Source organism: Lontra canadensis, unplaced genomic scaffold, assembly GCF_010015895.1.
Source record: "Lontra canadensis isolate GAN:19392208 unplaced genomic scaffold, GSC_riverotter_1.0 scaffold73, whole genome shotgun sequence".
Taxonomy (NCBI): domain Eukaryota; kingdom Metazoa; phylum Chordata; class Mammalia; order Carnivora; family Mustelidae; genus Lontra; species Lontra canadensis.
The window spans coordinates 7,386,838-7,401,038 of record NW_022631067.1 but is presented as its reverse complement, the minus strand read 5'-3'; the positions used below and the strand labels follow the sequence as shown (position 1 = coordinate 7,401,038).

The 14,201-nt window shown below is 33.8% G+C and overlaps 1 pseudogene; it reads left to right on the top strand.

Moving 5' to 3' along the window:
• The first annotated feature begins 12,352 nt into the window (after nucleotides 1-12,352).
• LOC116881272 lies at nucleotides 12,353-13,522 on the top strand (annotated as a pseudogene).
• Nucleotides 13,523-14,201: the final 679 nt, after the last annotated feature.

Below are 14,201 nucleotides of genomic sequence, written 5' to 3'. Positions count from 1 at the left end.
GGGAATGCATGTGCACTGTTGGTGGTAGTACAAAATGGTGCAGCTACCATGGAACATAGCATAGAAGTCACTCAGAAACTAAAAAGAGAACTTGCATCTAATCCAGCAATCCCACTTTTGGGTATACATCCAAAATAATTGAAATCAATTTCAGAGATACCTGCGCTCCCATGTTTATTATTCCCATGTGAATAAGGCTGTAATAAACATAGAAATGCAGATAAATCTTTAAGATTCTGATTTTAATTCTTATATATGTATATATATCCACATGTATATGTCTATAGTCACATTTGTACACACACACACACACACACACACACACTGGAATACTATTCAGCCTTAAAAAAATAAATATCTTGTCATATGCAACAGCATGGATCAATCTGGAAGATGTTATGGTAAGTGAAATAAACCAATTACAAAAAGATAAGTCCTGCATAATTCCACTTACATGAGGTACCCAAAACTGTCAAAATTGTAGAAAGTAAAACAGTGGTTGTCAGGGGAGGGAAATGGGAAGTTTTTCAATGTACATAAAGTTTCCATTGTGCAAGATGAATAAATTCTGTTGATCTACCTAATGACATTGTGCTTAGAGTTAACAACATTGTGTTGCACAGATGTGTCAGAAGAGTAGATCTCATGCTAACTATTCTTACCTCAATAGAAAACGTAGAAAGGCACAGGTAGATTAACAACATTCTAACATTCTAGTTCTATGTTCCCTAATATTTCCCCATTATCATATGATTTTTTTCCAAATATAATTCTTCATCAGGAATATTAATTCTTTATTTACAACAGGACTTCAGTTAATTAAACAAATTCATCTGCAAAATCTATACCATAAGAGATCTTTGTGTTCTCAAAAATTTTTCCTTTGTTTCCTTGTTCTTTTTTCACTCTTTTTTTTTTTTAAGATTTTATTTATTTACTTGAGAGAGAGAGAGAACACTGAGTTGGGAGGAAAGGGAGAAGGGAGCCTGACACAGGGCTCAATCCCAGGACCCTGTGATCATGACCCGAGCTGAAGGTAGAAACTTAACTGACTGAGCTACCCAGGTACACCCCTTTTTTTTAACTTCTAAAGGAAACTCCAGATAGGTTTTACTCTTAAGTTGTTAAGTCAAAAAATGTGTAAATCAATATGATATTAAATATGTTAACTTATAAAAATCTAAGTAGATTAATAAAAAGATTTATTTGCTTTTAACTCAAATTTTTAAATTGTTGGTTCTTTTTGTTTTTAAAGATTTTATTTATTTATTTGACAGACAGAGATTGCAAGTAGGCAGAGAGGCAGGCAGAGAGAGGTGGGGGGAAGCAGGCTCTCCAGTGAGCAGAGAACCTGATGAGGGTCTCGATCCCAGGACCCCAGGACCATGATCTGAGCTGAAGGCAGAGGCTTCACCCCACTGAGCCACCCAGGTGCTCCTAAATTGTTGATTCTTAATTCACCCTACTCTATCCAGAAAAATCACTTTGCCTGTATCACCAAAGATCATGAATGATGATCTCAAATTGGATTTTTCCTAAGTAGAAAACCACAGTTGGGATAGTTAGTAGACCAACTACAGCTGTTGGTGGTTATGTATTTAATGTTGTTTTTTTTTTTTTCTTGAATCATTTGTAAGCTTTTGAGTTCCATGACCAAGTGTTGTATTTCTTTGATATCCTACTGCAGAAAATGGCAAATGATTTTTAGTACAGGGGTAAATAATAAATATTTTCAGCTTTGTGGGCCATACTATCTTTGCCCCAATTGCTAAATTCTGCCATTTTTGTGGAAAAGCCCTATAGACAATATGTTAACAAATGAATGTGACCATGTTCCAATAAAATTTTATCTACAAAAAAAGGAAGTCAGTTTGGTCTGTGGACAATAGTTTACTGATTCTTTCATATGAGTAGACAGTAGTGCATGATAAGAATGGATTTAACTGCAAAATCAGCACAAAGTCTTATTTGCATTTTAACATTTTTTTCTGCAACATTTTTTTTCCATTTTGTTATAATTGATAATCTAAGGTACACCATTGACATTCAGATCCATGCAGAAACTAACTGTTGACAAAATTTTATATATAAGCTAATATCTACCATAGGAAAATACAAACCTGTAGGGAAAAAATCTTAGAAAGCCTATAGTAGTAGTGGAATCTTATAGTGTAATATTGTAGTTTTGTTTGTTTCTGTTTTCTCGAACTACTTCAATCTGTATTAGATTTAATTTTATAACAAAACTAATAATTTTAATAACACAATAGATGAGATTGTACTATATGGATCAACTATGTGTGAAAATTAATACAGATATTCATGGCTCATTAGTTGGAAAACAAAATTTAAAAATATACAAAAGACATTCTAGCTAAGAAAAATACTGGTTGTGATAAAAAATGATGCACCATGCAATTATTTTAGCTGATCTCATTCTAGTCTGTAATATCATATCTCAATAATTCTAGGACTTCCATCATTTTTATCAGTTGAAAATTTGTTCTGATTTTCAGCACTTTTGCAACACTATTTGAAGATATTTGTAAGGTCGTACAGGGTAAAGTTATCCCTGTCTTATTACAATAAGCCAGAAGCACAGACTACTGGGTCCTGACTTCATGACTTGAAAAGTATTTTTATTATTTTTATTGGGCAAAGGAGCCACTATGGAATGCTGAATTAGTCTTGAATTATGAATTATTTGGCTAGATCAATCAGAACTCAAAAATTTATGTCAAGAATGTTACTATAAGATAATATAAGTGGAAGCAAAATACATTTTAAAATGTTCTTCTAAAATCAACAACACAAGAAACAACAGGTGTTGGCGAGGATGTGGAGAAAGGGGAAACCTTTTGTACTATTGGGGGGAATGTAAACTTGTGCAGCCACTCTGGAGAACAGTTTGGAGTTCCTCAAGAAGTTAAAAAAATAGGACTACCCTAAGACCCAGCAAGTGCATTACTGTTTTTACCCCAAGGATACAAAAATACTAATTTGAAGGGATATATGCACCCTGATGTTTATAGCAGCATTATCAACAATAGCCTGATGAATGGATAAAGAAGATGTAGTATATAAAGTACACACACACACACACACACACACACACACACACAAGAATATTACTCAGCCATCAAAAATGAAATCTTGCTATTTGCAACTATATGGATGGAGCTAGAGTGTGTTATGCTAAATGAAATAAGTCAGAGAAAGACAAATGCAACATGATTTCACTCATACATGGGATTTAAGAAAGAAAACAAATGGACATACAGGAAGGGGGGAAAGAAAGAAAAAGCAGAGAGGGAAACAAGCCGTAAGTGACTCTTAGAGAACAAATTGAGGGTTGATGGAGAGAGGTGGAGAATGGTCTGGATGGGTGACAAGAATTAAGGAGGACACCTGTTATGATGAACACTGTGTGATGTATCTAAGTGATGAATCCCTGAATTCTACTCCAGAAACCAATGTTGCACTATATGTTAACTAACAAAATTTAAATTAAAAAAAGGTCTTCTACAACATTATAATTTTCAGTGTATTACCAATATAATTATGTTGTGAGGGGTCTATGCTTTGAAAATAAATATATCAACATGTTTTTATTTTTGTTTTTAATCTTATTTCATCTTATATGTATGCCATCATTTCAAAATATTTGTCCTGGATATTGATTGTTTGTTTGGAATTCAAATTGTTAGAAAGAATGCTAGAATGAAATTTCTTGATTCTGGGGCATCTGGGTGGCTCAGTTGGTTAAGCATCAGACTCTTGGTTTCAGCTCAGGTCACGATCTCAGGGTCCTTAGATTGAGCCCCATGCCAGTCTCTGTGCTGGGAGGGTGGGTCTGCTTGATATTCTCTCTCCCCTGGCCCCTCTACCCCTTTCCATGCTCTCTCTCTGTTAAATAAATAAATAAATAAATAAATCTTTAAAGAAAAGAAAGGAAACTTCTTGATTCTAAGAAAATCATTTTTTCTTTAATAGAAGCAGGATGGATCTAAGGATCTCTTTTTCATTTTCCAAGATTTTTTCCTCAGACTCTAGAAAATAAATATGGGAATTAACATATTACCTATGATCATTTGAGATTCAAATAATTATTCAACTTGTGTGGATTTCAATAACAAAAGGAATTTGTTATAAGAGTATAGGTGTCAGAATTTGGCTACAATAAAAGGATTGAAGTATTAGTGAGTATCTGGGTGTTTCTTTTTCTTCCTGCATATCCTTTGTCCACTGCATTCTCCTTGCTCACTGACAATGTGATTTTTCTTTATTTGGTGTTTATATGACAAACTTGGTTACCAAGAGGGACAGTATTTTACATGCCCTTAGTTTCATCCACCCAGAAAGATATTGATCCAGAATCCAATGTACACATTCAGATTATCTCGGCTCAGCTCATATCACTTCTGTCCTAATCGGCTGTAGGGGACTTGGGGTCATGACAAAGGCTACCTGCTTCTAATATAAACATGGATCAAGGAAGGTCAGCAGTCACCAGATATGGCGTGTAACAAAGGAATGGTTTGTGCAAACAAATAAAAACCAAAACATAATAAATAATATGTGTTGTCTCAAATAACATGCGTTTCTTAAAAAAAAAAAAAAAAGAGAGAGAGACATTTTAAATCTCTGAAATCTCCAAAACAAAAATATAAGTTAAAAACCATGATTGCCTCCTATAAGTACATCCATATATATCATTTATTAGGTGAAGAAATAACCTGCTTTTCCATATAATTTACTGAGAAATTTCATTAATATCTTTGCAAATTCCCTAAAAATTATGGTCTAGCTTTTCTCACCCAAATTTCGAATAAAATGGATAATGTAACTGCGTTTCTGAGCATGCAAACATTTTTTGCATTTCTGTGCCAAATCTCATTTGTAAATAATATATATTTATTTTAATAATGTAGATATTTTTGCTATTATTTTACTCAAATTTCTGTAATAATATGCGCAAGTAAGGTTGCTGTTTCTTGACAATCAAGAGAAGTGATTATATTTTCTGGAGGATTTCACCAGAATATTGGATTCCTCATGTCCAAGCTCAGTTTTAGTTCTCACCTTATATAATAACATTCGCCTTCATTAAAATCTCCTTTTTCTGCCACACTTTTTTCACTTTACTTTTGAGGTACCATTTTCACTTGTTTTTGCCTATTTAACAGGCCACTGGAACTCCATCTCTTGTTAACCCCCATCTCTTGTTAACTCACGTTAGGTACAAGGTTTGGTCCCTGGATTCTCCTGTGTCTCTCCACCCTTCTGTGGTAAACTCATCCAGGTCTTCGGTTTCAGCTCATTTAGTTGTTTAAAATTCCAGAATTTGTGTGTCCAGCCTGGTCCTTACTCATGAACTGTCATAGCATCTAAGACATCCACTAGTATATGAAGACGGTACAGGTTTTCTGTTCAATGCATCTGCATTTCCCTGATGCTGAGTGATGCTGAGTTATCTTTTTAAATACCTGTTGGGCATTTGTGTATCTTTGTGGGGGTAAATATCTATCCAATTACTTTGTTTATTTTTTAATTGAGTAATTTTTTCCCCTTGCTCTTAAGTTGTACGTGTTCTTTCCATGATTTGAATATTAATAGCTTATTAGATGTATGGTTTAGACTATTTTCTCTCATTCTGTTGGTTGTCTCTTCACTCTGTTAATTGTTTCCTGTGTGGTTCAGACTTTTTTCAATTTGATGCAATCCCATTTGTCTATTTTTGCTTTTATTGCCTGTATTTTTTATTTTATAAGCAAAAATACCAGTGTCCTGACCAATATCAAGGAGATTTTTCCTGGGGCACCTGGGTGGCTCCGTCAGTTAAATGTCTAGACTCTTGATCTCTGCTCGGGTCTTGATCTCAGGGTCATGAGTTCAAGCATCACATAAAAAAAGGAAGATTTTTTCCTATGTTGTCTTCTAGTAGGTTTGATCCAAAAGGAATGTCTCATATATCTGTTTCTTATGTTATTCCATTGATTAGAACTTTCAGAAATCATAAATAACAATGAAAATTGTGGGGAATATTGACATATTCCTAGCATGTCACATAAGGAAATAGAGGTACAGACAGGCAAATTAGTTTTTGATGACCACCCTGTTTGTCATCAGCCAAGAATGAACTCTTCCTTGCTTATTTAGCCCCAAACTATGCTAACTGTAATGCTCTCTTTTTTTTTTCTTTTTTATAATGCACTTCTTGTAAGGGATTACAGACTATGAAAATCATGAGAATTCCTGTCTCAGTTTCAAAAAAGAGTAAAGGAGCTTTTAGTAAAATTATATGATAGTTTTGCTTTTCATATGATCATTACCTTCCAGATAAGTATAACTACTCTCACAGTTGATTTATCTCTATTTGTTTGGTTTGAACTCCTATTTTAAGATGAGACAAATGGTATCAAACATGCATCACATATGCAAGTAAATATTATAATCTTATTTCAATTCTACCTTTGAATTTTTATTTCAGATTAAAAAATGGATTATTATTTTTCAGGGAACAATTATCCACATAATGACTTCTCAATCCACAGCGAGCCTGCCTTACACCATATGAGGAGGAAAATGAATATACTTACCACTTGGGCCAGCAAGTTTTATCTACAAATATCACACCTACTGATGATTAAGTTTTGGTTTTGATCTCATTGTTTCTTCACATGTCCAATAAGATAATAAAACATTTTATTTTTGAGACGTTAAAATAGTATTAAGACATTAAAATCTATTTTATCTATAAGACAATAAAATGTATTTTTTGCCATTTTTGAAAGTTTAAATAAAAGTAAGTAAATTGAGTAGAAGTCAATAAAACTATGTATGAGTACCAACACAGTGGCTGGCATATATTAGACTTCCAATAAATTGTAATCCCTTCACTACCCTTCTTTTGAAATTTACCCAAAAATTTTCAAAGAAAAAAATGGGTTTTTAGTCATTCTATACCCTGAAAGGTAATAGATATTTAAGATTTCCATTCGCATGAAAGTTTCTGAAGATGAAGAATTTAACAAACTTATGTTTACAGTTTGTATATATAGATCTAAGTAGTTTGGGAAGATTTAATTTTTCAAACAGTTTTTAATCTCTGATTGAGGAATACATATCACAATGAGTAAGTACAGAGTAACTGCCCTTTACTATATTTCAAATCCCTTAAGCTTTGCATAATTACTGTTCTCAAGGAAAAATGTGTAATTATTCAAGTGAAAATTGATTTGGTAACACCTGTGTGAGACTTTTTTTTTTTAAATAACATAAGAGTCATATTTGAAAATGTAAGTTATGTTGTTCGGGTCCAGGAAAAATGTTTCTTTGTTTGCTTACTTTTTATTTAAGTATAGATGACATACAGTTTTATATTAGTTTCTGATTTACAACATAGTGATATGACAATTCTGTGCCTTACACATTACTCACCACCATCTGTATAGTTACTCTCAGTCACTATACAAAGTTATTACAATATTACTGGCTCTATTCCCTGTGCTGTCCTTTTCATCCCCATGACATTTTATAACTAGAAGTTTGTACCTCTTAATCCCCTCTACCTATTTTAATCCCCAGCAGCCACCATAGAAAACAGCATGGAGATTCCTTGAAAAATTAAAGATAAAAATACTATCATAGGATTCAGTAATTTCACTGGTAGGAATTTACCCAAAGAAAATAAAAGCACTAATTCAAAAAGATGTATGAGCCCTTAGGTTTATTACAACATTATTTACTATAGTCAAGATATGGAAACAACCTGAGTGTCCATAGATGAGTGGGTAAAGATGTGTATGTATGTGTGTGTGCATGTGTGTTTATATATTGGAATTTTACTCAGAGAATGTTTTAAACAACTCTATGAAAATATTTAGCTAAAAAGCATGTTAAATTTATTCTTAGAAGTCTTGGGTTGAATGCTGTGTGAATGACTTAGCATGTATTTTAGTAAGAAGGTATTAGTTAAGAGAAATTATAAATGAGTTTGAAACTTGCCAACTGTGCTAGAAATTATGGAGTGTACAAAGTACTGTAGTAAAACCACAATTACTGTTCATAAAATTATAAACATTTTAAAAGAGATCCTATTAATTAATTAAATCGAACAATTAAGTAGATGCATAAAGCTGTTTTTCAGATTTAATCGTACATTCTATTTGACTAAACTAACTATCAAAGTAAGTTAACTTAGGATAGTTAGGAGTTCTATGGAGATGCTGCAATCCCTTGATAACTTGTTTATGAAACCATGAGCTGTGTGGTCGTGTGCCATGGAGGACCGTTGAAAAGGCTCAGATGAAGACCCCAGCAAGGTAATGAATCACTCATGGTTTGACTTAAGTAGATGCCTAGTGTAACTATGTAGAAAATATGGCATTAATTTTACACTGATATTTAAAAATTGTTTCAAACATATAAAAATTTCCCTGACAGAGAATTTATCATCTTATTTACTTCCACTCAAAGATGATTAACTGTTTACTTCTCACTTAATCACCCGTCAAGAAATGCAGAAATGGTTTCCAAATATTTGACATCTACTTACTTTCTTAATAAAATCAATATATAAACTTGAGTGTTTGAGGGAAAAAAATAGTTTAGTTCTCTGAAACTGCAAAAAATATCCCTGTCTAATCATTACAAATGTTTGTTTTCAGTCTGTTAAGGCATTTTCTTTTTTTCTTTTTCTGACTGACCTATGAAGAGTGATTTGGAAATTTCAGTCTTAAAAAAAAATAAAATGAGCACCATTCTACAGTAAAATCAAACCAGTGGAACAGCTCTGTGGTTAACTCTGATAATGAGGAAAGACAAGTCAATCCAATAAAAATTATAAAGTAGGAAAGAGAATATTTGAGATAATTTGGTGATAAAGAATATTCTGTGTCATTTAGAATGTTTTGTGAAAATCAAAATCAGTTTTCAATTATGAACGGTTACCGTGTGTGTTTGAGTGTGTGTACAGAACTTTATAGAAGGATACGAACATTTAAGGTTTCAAAAAATAAGGCACCTACCAATATAAATGCTTACTCTATTCTGTTAAATTAAGGAATATTATTTCTGAAACACTGAAGTCCACAATCCAAGGAGAAGCAGTTAAGCCAATTGAAGCCTGAGGACTGAGCTTTACGCTCTCACCTGGAGATTAAGTGAAGGAATACGGAAATGGTAGCTGTAGCAGAGTAATGTTGGAAGTGTTCCTCAAAAACTATAATAGCAAAACAAAGCCCCTATGATGACACCCACTGCAAGAAATCAAGAAATTAGGGCATCTGGGTGGCTCAGTCAGTTAAACGTCTGCCTTCAGTTCAGGTCATGATTGAGCCCCACATTGGGCATCCTATTCAGTGAGGAGTCTGCTTCTTCCTCTCTCTCTCTGCACCTCCCCCCACTCCTGTGCCCACACTCTCTGTCAAACAAATAAATAAAATTTAAAAAAAATTAATCAGGTAATAAGAGCAGGGGCCACAAAACTCTGGCAGGTCAAGACTTGGACGGTGTAAGTATCTCTTCAGAAGGAAAGACAGCTATCAAGGTGTCCAATGATGGATGTGGGAAGTAGAGAACCACAAAATTGCCACCAGGCATGCACTGGAACATGGGCAGGACAATTTGAGAAAAATCTACCAAATTGTAAGTATTTATTTTTCATATGCTAAATTATGGATAATTAGCACGGGCCAGTGATTTAAGATGATGTGACAAGAGCAATCTGATGTCTATGAAATCTGCAAAATCCTTTCTACAAGAGAGCCCAATATTGAGGAGAGACTATTCTAAAGAGAATTTAATTTATCAGAAGAGGATCCATAGGGGCAAAAGCAAGAGTTAGGTATGTTTATTATGAACAAAAAAGACTACTAGGAGATTTCAAATGGTAAGGGACCATAACTTAAAGAACTGATGGAAATTACAGGGGGCATATTAGAGCCTGAGCCTAGAAAAACTCTTTGAACCCACTCCTACGTCCTCAAAAGCCATAAAACTAATATAATGTAGAGAAAGAAAAAAAATAGCACAGCACAAATTATCACAATTAAATCCCATACTCTTTTTTTTTTAATATACATTGAAATAGAATATTGACTTTGTAGGAAGCAAAAGTACTCCAAAAGGCATGGCAAAGAACAAACAAATAAACCATGTGTTTCCAAACATGCAAAAATAAACTAAGAAAATGATAGAAGATAAAAAACAATAGCATAAATCTAAAATAGAAAAATTCGGAAATGAGGTGATAGCACGTAGAAAAAGATATGAAATAAATGAACAACAGTATTAACCTAGGCACACAGATAATTTCTTTAGACAAACAGAATAAGCAAAGGGAGAAAACCTTTTAAAATAAAAAAGAAATAAAAGCTAAAAGGGAACCAAGAAAAAGTGACTGGTATAGGGTGTGTGCAAAGACTGTCTGATAGACTGGTAAAAGATGACCCCAAACAAAAACCAAAGCAAAGAAACCAAGGTTGAGGAATTTTAAAATTTCTCAAAAACAATATATTCCATCAACAAAACCCCACTCACCTGTAAATACTGTACTTCACCAATACTGTACCCATATATAAAACACTGTAAAAAGGTGTATCATAAAGTTAAAAAAAGAATATTAGTTGTTAAATTATTTTAGCTTCTTCAGATATTTTAGTTTGTTGTAGTTGATAGAAAGTAGGATCTTTTCCACAAGAAGAATCCTGTGGAATCCTTTTTGCTTCCCAATATCCTTAACTCTTCCATGAAATTTGTTCCCAAATACTGGTCTTTCTTTTATCATAATTCCAGCATTTGATTTTTTTTTTTTTTTCCCAAACAAATCTTTATCCTTCCAGCACACTCCAGCCTCTGCGGAATCATTCAGTCACTAGGTACAGCACTGAGTTTCCCTCTGTGTTGGTCACAGAGAAACAGTGTCCCAACCTTTGTGAGTCTCTTGCCTATAGCTGACGTGCTCTCATTTTTAACGCGCTCTACAATTATTTGTGTCTTTCCAGACATTATGATTTTCTCAGATGTGTTTGAGATAGCTGGCTACTTTTACTTGGAACATTCTGCACTAAGAGAAAGAGCCCAGGTTCTGGCTTCAAAAACACTCAAGCTTAAACCTCATCTCTGGCTCATACTAAACATAGAACTTAAGTAAAGAACTTAATCTTTCTAAGCCTCATTTCCTCAGCTGTAAGAGGGCTTTAATGATATTTTACTCCATGCTTTATTGTGGGGATTAATGGGCCAGCATATGAAAACGCTTTGTAAACTGAAAGTGCCCCACAGGTTTAAGGTTACAGGACCACTGAAAACATCCACATCAGATTCGGTGTGTCGGGTATGGAATTCATCTAACAGTCATTCAAAAAGCATTTACGAGAAGCCTGTGAGCTACAGGGCCAGGGCTGGCTGCTGCACACCCTTCTAACTACGTCCATATATCTCCCATCCTAATGCTCACAAGTTTGCCCAGAGTGCTTCATCTGTCCACCTACGCATTTGCAAAATTTCAGTGTCACTTGAAATAATTTATTCTTCCTAATTACCCATGTCCAGTTAATGTCCTTCTGGCTTTCTGCTGTTTTCTTTCTAAAGTTTCTGAATCTCTTCCATCATTTCCTTTCTTATACCAATATCTATTTAAAGAAACCAAAAATATAAATAAAACTTGAGCATTGTCCAATTTTTGAAAATTGTCCATTGTGTTCAAAATTAAATGAACATAGTTTAACTAAGTATTTTCACCAAAAAGATGCTAGCAGTTGTAGAGTGACTTACTTCAATATATTTATAGGAAGTAGACAGTAGAACAAGTGTACAGTGCTTTCAATGTCAAAGGTCTATAGCACAAAGAGATAGCTATGAAATATACATATTTTGTAGCTATCTCATATACATAATTAAATTATTTTATAATAAATAATAATTTATTTTATAAATTATATATATAATTATATATATAATTAATTAATTAAATTAAATTAAATTAAAAATTTGGTTAATAACTATACCCAGGTAAGTATCAGGCCTAGATAATTTCACAGCATGTTCGAAGAAAGACAATAAAATGAAATTCATTTACTATAGCAAATGAAGTATCTAGGAATAAAAGCAACAAGAAATGTGCAATATTTACATAAGGAAACTTTAAAATATGACTTTTCCTGTCATAGAGCATGGGAACTGAGAAAAATAAAAAAGGAATTTCAGTTTTTAAAAATGAAATTAAGATTACATTGACATCAAAAAATAGCTCAAACACTTACTGAATGGGTTGATAGTCTTTCTGGAGGCTGATCTTCCCCATTCTCCAGGCCATGGCAAGGCATTTTTGAATCCATTGTAGAGGGCAATGGAAGCAAAACAATCTCTTCCATGGTCCAGTGAGTTCAAATCTCTCATTAGGGAAAAACAGCAGCAGAATGGAGAGAGAACCATCTCTTCCGATTCCAAAACAAGACCTTTAGAGAAGTCAACAAAATACACACATACAAAGCCCTCAGACAGCTCTGTGTCAGGAAAGCTAAAGACACTGGAATCTTCTCTGGAACAAACCAATGGATCTATCACAGTAACTAAGGTCAGCAAGGAACCTTCTGACCCTCATGCTCCATTTGAATCTATAGCCAAAGAAAATTTACTTTTAAGGGAAGATGTTGCCTTTGTTGACTTGGAAGAAGTTTCTTCTGAAGCTGTTAATGAAATGGACAAAAGAGACACATCAAAAGATTGCTTTTCTCTTGACCCAGAAGAGGTAAGGAAAGTCAACTCATGAATAATAGTTCTGCAACAGAAATGCAGGTGCAGGCAGCCCTGAAATTTTCAGTAGCAGATATTAATGTTAAACTGAAGGGAGCCATAGATTAAGAAACCTATGAGAAGTAAGATATAATGCTAGACATGGACAAGCAGTCTGGTTCCCCAGAAAGCCATGTAGAAAACACATACAACGTATGTGAAGATCTAGATAAATTTAAACACATGAATATTACCTTAATAAAAACAAAGAGAGGTCACATTTATCTGAAAAGTTATAGAAAGCAGAATTAAATGGTGGCAAAAGTATTGAGCCAATGGGAATATACATCACTCTTAGTAATTCTCTTTCCTAGGTAGGTGATCCCTCAACCAAAAGCAATAAAAAGCCAGATAAAACCTGGGTGAGCGTCCCTTGCACTGCTACCGGCCTCTCCTACAGAAGCAAATAGGAACAAAGAGTCTCCAGACAATTCTTCAGAATCCGCTCTGGACTACAAACACCAAAGCATGCAAATGAGTTTGAAAATTCAGTTAGGTTTACTAAAGAGAATTCAAGTATCTGTTGAAGATATTTCTTCAAAAGAAGAAGAAAGTGAGACTTCACCCATGTTTCTGTGCATTAAAGTAGGAAAACCAATGAAAAAAATTCTTTGTGACTCATACTGCAGCCACAGTCCAACAGTATGGCAAATGAAGAAAGCAGTCAGTGCAATGTGTGTCTGTTCCTCTGGAGAGCCTGTGTGAGCAGCTATCGGGTATTTAAGAAGAAAATATCCTGTGCACTGTCCCCAGAGGAAGTGCATAGTCTTGGGCTGCTCTACTCTGGTCAGTGGACTAATGAACCACAGAATCAAACAGTGAAGAATGATAATTCCTAGAAATAGTGTGCCCTGGATTGAGATTCTTCATCTATTTGAAACATAATTTCTTAAGTTGAAAAATGGGTCATTGTGTTAAGTGCTTGGCTCATGTATGAACAAACTGATGCATGTATTCATGAATGCATAAAGCCTGGCATGTACTGGTCTAGATCTAGATAAGTGACTGGGACTCTACCTTGAGAAGGTTATGAAATCTGATGAGTTTTTAGCACTTCCTATAGACTTAATATGATTGTATTCCACAGATTTGGATACTGTTCTTGTAAAAAATATAATCATCATTTTCTTAATACTAAAAGATTATTTCTTTATTTAGAAAGAACCAATAATCCTGTTTAAATTAAAGCTTTTATTTTTTTCTAATAAAAAAAATAGCTCAAAAACGTAGCACAAAAAATCACTGATGAATCACTCTTTTGAATATCAATTTAAAATATCTAAAATAAAATATTAGGAAATAGAATCCCAACTTCAACATGGCATTGATACATCATGACCTAGTAGTAGTTAAGCTATAATGTCAAGATGCTTTGGTGTTAGAATATTTTATTCATTATATTA